Source organism: Ranitomeya imitator, chromosome 1 (genome assembly GCF_032444005.1).
Source record: "Ranitomeya imitator isolate aRanImi1 chromosome 1, aRanImi1.pri, whole genome shotgun sequence".
NCBI lineage: Eukaryota > Metazoa > Chordata > Amphibia > Anura > Dendrobatidae > Ranitomeya > Ranitomeya imitator.
Window position 1 is genome coordinate 48,280,425 of NC_091282.1, and position 13,088 is coordinate 48,293,512.

Below are 13,088 nucleotides of genomic sequence, written 5' to 3' on the forward strand. Positions count from 1 at the left end.
TGCACCCTGTCTGTCACATTCTCAAATGAGGCGAGTGCCTCGTTCAGACATCTGTGATTTTTCTCGTACGCAAAAAAAAAAAAAGAAGAAAAAATGGTTTCATTTTCATCTTTTGCCATCAGTGATTTTCACGGACCCATTTACTTGTATGGGAAATATTGATCAAAAGAGGACATGACCCCTTGAATTAAATATTTTTGTGGCTACACAGTCCACGAAAAAGCACAGACATGTGAACAGCCCCATAGACTATAGTGAATATATATTCTATACGTGAAAAACAGATGTCTGACTGAGGCCTAAAAATCAGACCACAGCTCATTATAAATCTGGGCCTACATGTTGAAAATCTGTTTCACAGTTGCCCACGGCAACCAATCAGATCTCAGCTTTAAATTATTAAACACCTCTGAAAAGATGAAAGCTGCGCTGTGATTGGTTGCTATGGGAAACAAGGCCCATGTTGCTTTCTAGTATTTAGGGGTCTTGTCCAGCGTGAATATGCTTTTATTTAAGGGGAAATGGTCTTCAGGTTTCTATCAGGACGGTAGTATGAAGTCTGCATCGATTTACGGGAGCGTGCAGGGGAGGGGCAGGGGGTTATATTAGTTTTGATTGGTCTGTATTGACTTAGGCGGTGTAGGGTCTGTATTAATTTAGGAGGTCTTTATAAGGTCTAGTTTGGGGTCTGAATTGATTTGGGGGGAAATTGTGGGTCTGTATTTCGAGGAGTCTGGGGCCCAAATGCATTTAAAAGGTGTATTCTGGGTCTGCATTGATTAGGGGGCATTAGTGGGTTTGGGGTCTATATGTCTTTAGGGGATCTGATCTGTATTTGTTCAATGGTCTGAATTGATTTGGGTTGTGAGGGGTCTATTTGTTTAGCAGATTCAGTCCTGTTTTATTCAGGGGTCTGTATTGATTAGGGAAGGTCAGGGGACTACCATATAATTAGGTTTGATCTATCTGTATTGCTTTTGGTGGTCTAAGATCTATATTCGTTTATGGGGTCTCTAAGAGGCTTATTTTGGTGGGTGAGGGGGTCTGTATTTGTTTTACTGGATTTGGTCTGTACTTGTTCAGGGGTCTATATTATTTGGTGCTTTGGGGGCCCATATTTGATTGATTAGTCTGTATTTAGGAAGTCTAGTCTTAAGTCTGCATTTATTTGGGGTGGTATTAGGCATATGTATAGGTTTTGGGGGTATACGAGGTCTGTATTTATTCACAGGATCTGATCTGTATTTTGGGAGAGGGGGGTCTGTACTGATTTTTGGAGTCTGGGATTTTATTAATTAATAAAGGGGATCTGTATTGAAGAGGCCTGTTATTTGTTTAGGTCATCTGGGTCTCTATTCATTTTTCTTTTTTGTCCGGTGTGGGGTCTGTATTCATTTTTTGGATCTGGTGTGGGGTCTGTATTCATTTTTTTGGGTCTGGTGTGGGGTCTGTATTCATTTTGTGGGTCTGGTGTGGGGTCTGTATTCATTTTGTGGGTCTGGTGTGGGGTCTGTATTCATTTTGTGGGTCTGGTGTGGGGTCTGTATTCATTTTGTGGGTCTGGTGTGGGGTCTGTATTCATTTTGTGGGTCTGGTGTGGGGTCTGTATTCATTTTGTGGGTCTGGTGTGGGGTCTGTATTCATTTTGTGGGTCTGGTGTGGGGTCTGTATTCATTTTGTGGGTCTGGTGTGGGGTCTGTATTCATTTTGTGGGTCTGGTGTGGGGTCTGTATTCATTTTGTGGGTCTTGTGTGGGGTCTGTATTCATTTTTTGGATCTGTTGTGGGGTCTGTATTCATTTTGTGGGTCTGGTGTGGGGTCTGTATTAATTTTGTGGGTCTGGTGTGGGGTCTGTATTCATTTTTTGGATCTGTTGTGGGGTCTGTATTCATTTTGTGGGTCTGGTGTGGGGTCTGTATTCATTTTGTGGGTCTGGTGTGGGGTCTGTATTCATTTTTTGGATCTGTTGTGGGGTCTGTATTCATTTTGTGGGTCTGGTGTGGGGTCTGTATTCATTTTTTGGATCTGTTGTGGGGTCTGTATTCATTTTGTGGGTCTGGTGTGGGGTCTGTATTCATTTTGTGGGTCTGGTGTGGGGTCTGTATTCATTTTTTGGATCTGTTGTGGGGTCTGTATTCATTTTGTGGGTCTGGTGTGGGGTCTGTATTCATTTTGTGGGTCTGCTGTGGGGTCTGTATTCATTTTGTGGGTCTGCTGTGGGGTCTGTATTCATTTTGTGGGTCTGGTGTGGGGTCTGTATTCATTTTGTGGGTCTGGTGTGGGGTCTGTATTCATTTTGTGGGTCTGGTGTGGGGTCTGTATTCATTTTGTGGGTCTGGTGTGGGGTCTGTATTCATTTTGTGGGTCTGGTGTGGGGTCTGTATTCATTTTTTGGATCTGTTGTGGGGTCTGTATTCATTTTGTGGGTCTGGTGTGGGGTCTGTATTCATTTTTTGGATCTGTTGTGGGGTCTGTATTCATTTTGCGGGTCTGGTGTGGGGTCTGTATTCATTTTGTGGGTCTGGTGTGGGGTCTGTATTCATTTTGTGGGTCTGGTGTGGGGTCTGCATTCATTTTGTGGGTCTGCTGTGGGGTCTGTATTCATTTTGTGGGTCTGCTGTGGGGTCTGTATTCATTTTGTGGGTCTGGTGTGGGGTCTGTATTCATTTTGTGGGTCTGTTGTGGGGTCTGTATTCATTTATGGGGGTGTCACAAGGGGATCATATAAAATAATTGTTTTCTAAATTCCATGAACTGGGAGAAACCGGTAAATAAAAAAAAATATTTCAATGTGCGTCTCCACCTTGTCTCCTCAGCTTTTACAACACTGTGGCCTTCAGGGCCTGCTGAGTGCTGAGAGTTGTAGTTCTGCAACAACTAGAGAGCTGCTGGTATGTAAAGTATTCTGTCTGATTTATTACAAATAAATAATTTTTCATTTGCACAATGGATATAAACACAAGCGTCCTGATCCGTCCTTATTATAACCCCCCCCCCTATAAATTTCCTCCCTGCTGTAACAGGAGCCATACACACTGCAGCGAGCTCTGGTGACGAGGGGGCCTTCTCCATTCTTCCCTGCAAAACTGCTTATTATCAATGCAGGATAAATGGTTAATACTCCTGTGGGGGGGGTTAATAATGCAAAAATATTGCTGGAATTAGCTAAGCGAGGCCTATGATTTTGGGACTAATGGCTTGTATCCCAGGGATGCCATAGCCCCTTTTATGTAGGTGTCCAGATCCAGCTGGAACTGGTTTCAGGCAGATCAGATTCATGAACAATGCAGTGACTGAGCCGAGTTGGGATGGATCCTACATGGCAGAGAGAAGAGATTGCAGCAAGGTACCTCTTCCACTGAGTATGCATTTAACTGTAAGACACACAGCGCCGGTACGTGACATTTGCAATAATAAAAAAAAAACGCGTTATATCATGCGTGCTTTCGCTGGGCGGGGGAGGGCGACATTTTATATTCTGCTGCAATAAAGCTCAGGATTTTTTTTTTTTTTAATGCTAAAAAAAAAAATATTGAAATTAGTAGCAGATTGCACAGGACAAAAAAAAAAACGCGATTGGCTAGGGGCGTAAAAAAATATTATAATAAAATGGCATGTTTTGTAAATAATATGCATGTATCATTGCTTGTTAATGCCGCCATGCAAATAAATGACTGCTCTGGCGTCCACGTATTAAGCGCACTATGGCCTACGATGCCTGAATTTAACCCCTTAGCCACTGCGGCGCCATATTGAAAGGTCAAAGGGCGAGATTACTTTTAACCAGTTAAGGATTGTAGCGTGAATTTGTCAGGATTGCGTCAGGATAAAAATTCTGCAGTCCTACGTAAAACTCCGTCTGACCCCTGTGGTGTCGTAGGGTCAGATGACAAACGTCTGATCGTGCTACAGTGCATGGTATCACATGTTACATTTGATATAGTATGTATCATAACATCGCCTCTTGTAAATATGTTACTTTTCGTTCGTTACAACGTTATTACATAAACATAATCTGCTACATAATGCATCAAATTGCTATATTTTATGCCCATGGTGTGCATTCTACCATTTAGACTTTGTCACTTTAAGGCCCAATCGTCCATAAAAATTGCAAAAAACGTACATTGTATATTATAGCATACTATTTATATTTTATGTTATTTTAGTGTAAAAAAAAAAAAAGTCATATCTTTGTTACATCGATGACGGATTGAAAATTCAATCGCTTATTATTCCCCTTTTTTTTTTATTTTTCCCTTTCTTTTATCAGGCCCCATTTTACGGAGAATGCCCGGACTGAGTAACGACTTGTGTCCGAATTACGTGCAATTTCCAAAGCTGCAAATGAAAAGGCAAAACCTGTCTTGTTAAAAGGAAAAGAAAAAAAAAAAAAGTGTGCATGCATTCATGAGAGCCGGCTGGTGCATCTTGTCTATAAGCTGGAGGCCTGTGAGAGATACAAGAGAGGGAGCGAGCGTGGCAGGCGAGGGACACACAAGAGACAGCTGGGATGAATGACGAGAGGACCCGAACAAAGGCTTTGACCGGCAACTAAAAAAATGGACCTTTCACACATTCCGCCATCTCTTGTTGAACTGGACCTCTGACACATTCCGCCATCTCTTGTTACTTCCTAGAACAGGAAAAAAAACCAAAAAAACATCCACCCTTTTTTTTTTTTTGAGTTGACGTTTAAGTCCTATTGAATCAAGAAAAAAATGGAGAACAATAGTGAAAAATGTCCCAACAATGTGAAACCAGGTTCCTCGCCATAAGGCCGCCTTGGGGATATTTGTACTCGGTAAGTGGTTAATGATAACACTAGGGTCACTGCCGCCACCCAATGTTTCAGTTGACCACCATGTCTTGGGTTTGGACTCATTTTTCGTGTTTTTTTTTTTTTTTGGAACAGAACATTCCATACATTCTCCTTATTGTTTTTTTTTTTTCCAATGCAATCCTTTGTTTTATTCTTTTATTCGGCTCTTTACCGTGGACTGTAGGTAGGTTGTGTTTGTGTGATTTTTTTTATTTTATTTATTTTTCCCATCGACATGTCTTTCTGCGTTTCCTAGGCTGATTGCCTACACCGCAGGGGGAGGATTGACGAGAAGGCCTCTGCTTTTGTCGTTTGCATTGCTGCTGGTGCAAGCCCTTCTGCATTTACATTCACGTCCCTTATGTGTGCGTGCGTGGAGCTGGCTTTTCATGAATTACTCTGCGGATGGGTTCCTTATGAAACCTACCCCCACCACCTCCTTTTAAGCTTCCACAGGGGAACCCGTGTAGCTATAATTGGAGACACATGCATGTAGGTGGCTTCACTAAAAAGGACACTGGATTGAGATTTCAGGGCCTCTTGTCGACTGCCGGCTCTGCAGAGAACAGGCCCTGCCTGGATTTCGGCCCCCTTCTTTTTTTTTTTTTTTTTTCTTCTTTACTGTGATTGCCAACAGCTGTATTGGAGCAGGAACCCACGTCGGCCCCCCATGAAATCTGTAGAGGTGACCAGATGACACGAATAATTAAAAAAGAACATGTAAGTGCCGTCCTTACAAAGTAATCACATTTTCTTTTTTTTGCATTTTTCATTTTCCATGATGGGTTAAATGCAGGAATCAGGGACTGGATGCTCCTTGTGTTGTGCACGGCCTGGTGGGGAGTAGGCCTTGTTTGGAAAATCCAGGCCTTGTGAGGAGGCTGCGGAGGTCTTTGTTGTCTGACAGAGGGGCCTATGTATAGTCATCAGATCCCACGGCCTTAAGAGGGGGATTTCTCTGTGTATACACATGGGTTTTGCATGCAGAGTAGATATTCATGAGTTAAGTTAGGGAAAGTCGGGGGGTTCTGACGGGTTTTGTTTTTTGGCAGGTTTATCTTAATACATTTCCATACCAGGGTTGAGGGCTGTGATTGTCTAAATCCATAGCAAATACACCATTGTGCACCTCTTATCCTACAATCGCTCTTAAATCGGGATTGTCACAATGTAGATTCGCAGCTATCACGTGCGGGTCCATGGAAATCCAAAATGCATCCCGACAAGAGAAGCATGGATCATTTTCCTCCAGGTTTCTCTATGGTAAAAAAAAAAAAGCAAGATTCCAATATGGCACAAATGCATTGGTGGAAACACAACCTGATGGTGCCAATATGCCGTACCTATAAGGCTATTCCTCTAGGGTTTATCGACATCTTTTGGTTGTGTTTCATGACTCCTCCAAACATGTACGCTTGGCTCAGCTGATCTTGCTTTAGTTTCCAGTGGGGAGGGAGGAATAAGCCTCGATAGACTAATCTTTACTCATTTTGGAGCAAAGTATTGGGCATGTTGAAATTCAACATGCCTATCCTTTATCCTGTCAAAGTTGGCTGATTTACATCTAATGTATATGGCCGAACCCTGAGGCCGGCTTCATACATTGGACTTTCACAGTCTAAGTATGGACTGGCTCCTGGCCCAAACAGAATTTATTCAGTCGGCAAATATTAGATGTGTGAAGCTAGCCTTTCGCGATTTCCAGACCGGCCATGTACAGACATCTATTTCTAGACTGGCCACGTACAGACAGCTGTTTCTAGACTGGCCACGTACAGACAGCTGTTTCTAGTCTGGCCACGTACAGACAGCTGTTTCTAGACTGGCCACGTACAGACAGCTGTTTCTAGACTAGCCACTGGCTCCTGACCCAAACTAATGCCTCATTGCTACATATGAAGCTATTGGTTCTGGTCAGGAGACCTACTGACCTGAGCCAGACTGGCCACATGCAGACTGCAATTTCCAGACAGGCCACATGCAGACTGTGACTTCGAGACTGGCCACGCACAGACTGCAGCTTCCGGACTGGCCACGCACAGACTGCAGCTTCCGGACTGGCCACATACAGACTGCATCTTCCGGACTGGCCGCGTACAGACAGCGACTTCCAGACTAGCCACCTACAGTCCGTGATTTCCAGACTGGCCACCTACAGTCCACGATTCCCAGACTGGCCACCTACAATCTGCGATTTCCAGACTGGCCACTGGCTCCTGACCCAAACTAATGCCTCATTGCTACATATGAAGCTATTGGTTCTGGTCAGGAGACCTACTGACCTGAGACTGACTGGCCACATGCAGACCACAATTTCCAGACTGGCCATGTACAGACCGTGACTTCTAAACTGGCCACATGCAGACCGTGACCTCTAAACTTGCCACATGCAGACCATGACTTCCGGACTGGCCACGCACAGACCGCGACTTCCGGACTGGCCACGCACAGACCGCGACTTCCGGACTGGCCACGTACAGTCCGCGACCTCCAGACTGGCCACGTACAGTCCGCGACCTCCAGACTGGCCACGTACAGTCCGCGACCTCCAGACTGGCCACGTACAGTCCGCGACCTCCAGACTGGCCACGTACAGTCCGCGACCTCCAGACTGGCCACGTACAGTCCGCGACCTCCAGACTGGCCACGTACCGTCCGCGACCTCCAGACTGGCCACGTACCGTCCGCGACCTCCAGACTGGCCACGTACCGTCCGCGACCTCCAGACTGGCCACGTACCGTCCGCGACCTCCAGACTGGCCACGTACCGTCCGCGACCTCCAGACTTGCCACGTACCGTCCGCGACCTCCAGACTGGCCATTGGCCTCCTGACCCAAACAAATAGCCTCATTGTTACATATGAAGCTATTGGTTCAGGTCTGCAGACCCCTCCCGCTCCAGAAATCACAATTTGCACACCAGTAATGAATGGATGTGTGAATCCGCGCTACAGCTGTTTTTTTTACCTCCAAAATACGGATATTTTTTCATCCAAATTACAGTCACAACAGCTAACTTTTGTCGTCCAACTCAACTGACCTTAGATGGTTTTGGTTGGAGTAGTAGACCCTTGTGGAGACGACTGCGTGTTGCAGTTACAATGCAATCAGTAAAATTTGCCATTATTTCGGCCCTGTAACTTATTTTGTACCTCTATGATGTGACACCAATCTCGTCCATGGCAATTCGACTTTCATAAGATGTATCATCTTAAAGTAACTTTTTTTTTTTTTTTAAATTTGCATCGTTATTACAACTTGGATCGTATGTTTAGAAATAGCCATATTTTCCATTTTTAGGCTGATGCAAGTTAAGGCAAAGTATAGAAAAAGGTTTCAAATATGCAGTTAATGTTAAAGGGGTTGTCCACTGCTTGATGGCCTACGCCTAGGATAGACCAACAATATCAATTCGGGGGAGGATTGATATCCGGCAACAGCTAGTATGTAAACTGAGCATGGAGCCGTCCCCATTCTGTTCAGTGGCTGTTCCCATTTACTTCAACTCAGAACCAATCACTTCAACAGGAGATGAGCTGCAGTACCCAGGAAATGCCACTACACAGTGTATGGAGCTGTGATGTTTTGGCTCCGAACACTCTGTACAGACCTGTTAACAGCTAATTGTTGGGGGTGCCAGGTTTCGAACCTCCACTCATCCCATGTCCTAAGGATAGGTCATCAACATCAAAGTAGTGGACAACCTTCGATCTATAGGGCTGTGTACACTAGTCCCGAACTTCACAGGCATACTATATGAGACAGTCGAGTTTCTGCCACCAGGCAATGAATCTCTATCCGTACTCAGACCGCGACACTCGGTTTTGTGAATCTAACCTTAAAACGGTTAGCTATTTAGAACAATCTCTTTTTCTTAGAAAGGTTTCCCACGGATAACTCAATCACTTGGTTAAGCTGTGATCGCCAGTTTGTTTGTTTTTTTTTATCTCTGGGGCTAACTTGTCAGCTAGTGTACAATTTCCCTGCAGCACTCCCATGGGCCAGATTAAGTATTACACAGTGCAAATTAAAAATGGTGGGCTGTGTCTGTTTATCCATTGGTATCCAGGGGGCTAAGTACATTAGATAGCTGTCAGCTAAACGCATTTAAAGGCCTCCATACACATTAGACTAATGTCGGCTGAACCTACCGGTATGAACCGGTTCTGCCGATGGTCTTTGGCTGATTGATGGCACGCCAATCGCATTGTTCTCCCTTAGATAAGCCACCGGCTGACATGTTAGTTGGCGGCTTTCCCATATAGAGCACGGGAGCTCTCGCTCGGCCTAACAATCACTCCTGTGTATGGGAGTCTCGGATGTGATGGCTGTCGGTCAAAAGATCGGTTGAAGCATCGTTCGACCGACAGCCATCTATTGTGAATGGCCAGCCTAACTCTCCGGAGTCCTCCATACATAAGGACACTCAACTAGGCCTAGGGGAAAGAGGAGAACAAAAGATTGGGCCTTTCTTATTCAAAGTGCCTGATCTCGAGGGGAAGCTCGCCTACGTATTACACGGCCGGACTATTCAACCTTCAGGCTAACATGTATGATGAATGAGTCATCAGAAAATGATCTATTGTTTAAATCAAATTTTTTTATGTTTTGTAATTCTAACTCTGATGATAATGAGACTGCCGAAAACTTGCAGGATTTATAAATTATGAGTCTAAAATAACTCTGGCGGCTAGCGTGAAACTTACAAGATTACTAATATATATTTTTTTTTTTATAAAAATTGGAATATATTAGAAAAGCAAAAAAATACTTTGCCAGAATTTTTTAGAAACAAAAATACATGTAACACAAAAAACAGATTGGTTATTTCCTGATACATAACCTTTAAAATACTCTGTGCAACCAAAAAAGGGTCCTAATTATTCACTCAGATTCCTAAATTGATTATATTTGTCCGTTAGAAATTAGAATTTGTTTTCCTTTTTTATGCCTAAATGTATCCATTAAATTTTAGTGAAGGGGTCATTTAAGATACCTTTTTTTGGATAGTGCGCCACGATATAAAAAAAAAAAAAAAAAATAGTCACTGACCGGGTGGCAAAGTTTCTGCCGCACTGACAGACGGAATTTCCGGATTGAGAAATTAGCATAGTCCAGTTGTTAATAGCTATGCTATTTTATGTACACGTTATCTGGTTGTGCTGGACAAACTGGACCCACGTGACAACGGTTACTGACCCCTTTTGTGAATTTTAGGTCTTTTTACCAAACCTCCTTGTCCATTCTCTGCTCCCAGGTTAAGTGACAGCACAGCCCTAAGGTAACATGCACATTTCGAAGATGAGTTGCAACTCCTGCGACTACCCCATTCATTTGTGTCGTGCAGAAATCCATGATAAACAGTGTGGAAAAAAGTATTTAGTCAGCCACCAATTGTGCAAGTTCTCCAACTTAAAAAGATGAGAGAGGCCTGTAATTGACATCATAGGTAGACCACAATGATGAGAGTCACAATGAGAAAACAAATCCAGAAAATCACCTTGTCTGATTTGACAAGATTTATTTTGCAAATTATGGTGGAAAATAAGTATTTTCGTGAAACGTGTATTAAGAACCAGCCCCCAAGCAGCTTTAGAAAGTCATATAAGTTATCATTCACCTCTCGGCTTGTCACAAGAATAAATCAATCGATCAGGGTCTGAACATTGGAATCCCAACTAATCCCGAAGTTAAAGGGGTATTTGCATTGCACACTGTTTTCAGTTCTTCCCTGCACTGCTGTGGTCTTCAATCCAACTGTGCTACGAGCGACCTGACTGTTCTGCGAGCGTCCCTACTGTGCTACGAGCGTCCCGACTGTGCTGCAAGCGTCCCTACTGTTCTCTAAGCGACCCTACTGTGCTCTGAGCGACCCGACTGTGCTGCAAAGGTCCCTACTGTTCTCCGAGCGAGCCCACTGCTCCGAGCGTCCCTACTGTGCTCCGAGCGTCCCTATTGTGCTCCGAGCGTCCCTACTGTGCTCCGAGCGTCCCTACTGTGCTCCGAGCGTCCCTACTGTGCTCCGAGCGTCCCTACTGTGCTCCGAGCGTCCCTACTGTGCTCCGAGCGTCCCTACTGTGCTCCGAGCGTCCCTACTGTGCTCCGAGCGTCCCTACTGTGCTCCGAGCGTCCCTACTGTGCTCCGAGCGTCCCTACTGTGCTCCGAGCGTCCCTACTGTGCTCCGAGCGACCCGACTGTGCTGCAAAGGTCCCTACTGTTCTCCGAGCGAGCCCACTGCTCCGAGCGTCCCTACTGTGCTCCGAGCGTCCCTACTGTGCTCCGAGCGTCCCTACTGTGCTCCGAGCGTCCCTACTGTGCTCCGAGCGTCCCTACTGTGCTCCGAGCGTCCCTACTGTGCTCCGAGCGTCCCTACTGTGCTCCGAGCGTCCCTACTGTGCTCCGAGCGTCCCTACTGTGCTCCGAGCGTCCCTACTGTGCTCCGAGCGTCCCTACTGTGCTCCGAGCGTCCCTACTGTGCTCCGAGCGTCCCTACTGTGCTCCGAGCGTCCCTACTGTGCTCCGAGCGTCCCTACTGTTCTCCGAGCGACCCTACTGTTCTCCGAGCGACCCTACTGTTCTCCGAGCGACCCTCCTGTTCTCTGAGCATCCCGACTGCTGCAAGCGACCCAACTGTTCTCCAAGCGACCCGACTGTGCTCCAACTGACCCTACTGTGCTCCGAGCGTCCCTCCTGTTCTGCGAGCGTCCCTCCTGTACTGCGAGCGTCCCTCCTGTTCTGCGAGCGTCCCTCCTGTTCTCTGAGCATCCCTCCTGTTCTCTGAGCGTCCCTCCTGTTCTCTGAGCGACCCGTCTGTGCTCAGAGCACAGTAGGGACGCTCTGAGCGACCATACTTTTCTATGAGCGTCCATACTGTGCTCTGAGGATCCCCGTTGTGCTCCGAGCGTCCCTACTGTTCTCCGAGCGTCCCTACTGTGCTGCGAGCATCCCTACTGTGCTGCGAGCATCCCTACTGTGCTGCGAGCGTCCCTACTGTGCTGCGAGCGTCCCTACTGTGCTGCGAGCGTCCCTACTGTGCTGCGAGCGTCCCTACAGTGTTCCGAGCATCCCGACTGTGCTGCGAGCGACCCGATTGTGCTCCGAGCGACCCGATTGTGCTCCGAGCGACCCGACTGTGCTCCGAGCGACCCAACTGTGCTCCAAGTGACCCGACTGCTCCGAGCGACCTTTACGCATGCACCAATGTAGTTTATACACAACATCTAGTACAGTAGTGAACAATAGGGGCCCATCAGCATGCCATGATAAATGATTGCATTAAGGTCCTGGTCGGAGAGTAGTTTTTATAACAGCTTGAGGTCAGAGTTCGCTTTACTGGGAGACAGACTGGCCTATTGCCTAGGGACACCATTCCAAAAATGGCCCCCAGCAAGACCCTACAAAGCAGCAGGTTCAATCGGCCAATCACTATGTGGTTCTCCCAGTCTTTACAGACCATAAACTGGTATAAATCATTTTGAATAGCTGTAATTGTTTGTTTTGTTTTGTGTTTCGTGCCGCACCACCAAGATGGGAAGGAGCCCGGATAGGGCCAGATAAATCCATCAAAAGTGTTGGCGTCTCTTACACGGGGATATTACTCCAGTCCCTAACTGCGAGGCGCACACCAATGATAAGATGCATCGAACTCAAGTAATAAATAATAATTACAATTTTATTTATATAGCGCCAACATATTCCGCAGCGCTTTACAAATTACAGAGGGGATTTGCACAGACAATAGACATTACAGCATAACAGAAATCACAGTTCAAAACAGATACCAGGAGGAATGTGGTGTGACTCCAGTCTTAAGAAATGGGGGTCTATGCTTTTACCATGCAGTGTGTGTAATCTAAGGTGTGACTGTCGGTGAGTGTAACCTGCGGTGTGTGCATGTAGCATGGCGTGTGCAGCATACAGTGTATGTGTGTGGTACTGAATGTATAACATCCATATTTACAAATATTATCATTCATTGGTTGATTGCAGCACATCGTCGCTTCAAATGGGACATGTGCTGCCGATATCATGATACTGTGTGTCGACAGATTGTATTAGTGGTCATCCATCTTTCCTCGTCAGTCTGGGCACAGAGGCCGGTAATTAACCCCAAACTGCTTAAATACCGTCGATCATTTAACGGTCTGAATTCGGCGCGTGTAAATGCAGCATAAATGTTTGTGTGATGTGCAATATGTTACCATTTTGAGCCTTTTAATTCTGTCTAGGGCTAAATTTTGTCACAGTCTCCTCTGGACGGTCAGC

At 45.7% G+C, this 13,088-nt stretch overlaps 1 protein-coding gene across 1 annotated transcript in view; it reads left to right on the forward strand.

Annotated features, from left to right (window-relative positions):
- The first annotated feature begins 5,458 nt into the window (after positions 1-5,458).
- Positions 5,459-13,088, forward strand: part of ZNF532 (zinc finger protein 532) — a 66,679-nt gene continuing 59,049 nt past the window's right edge. Inside the window, exon 1 of the mRNA XM_069746115.1 lies at positions 5,459-5,542. The gene's annotated coding sequence lies outside the window, so the exon portion shown is untranslated. The remainder of the gene's footprint in view (positions 5,543-13,088) is intronic.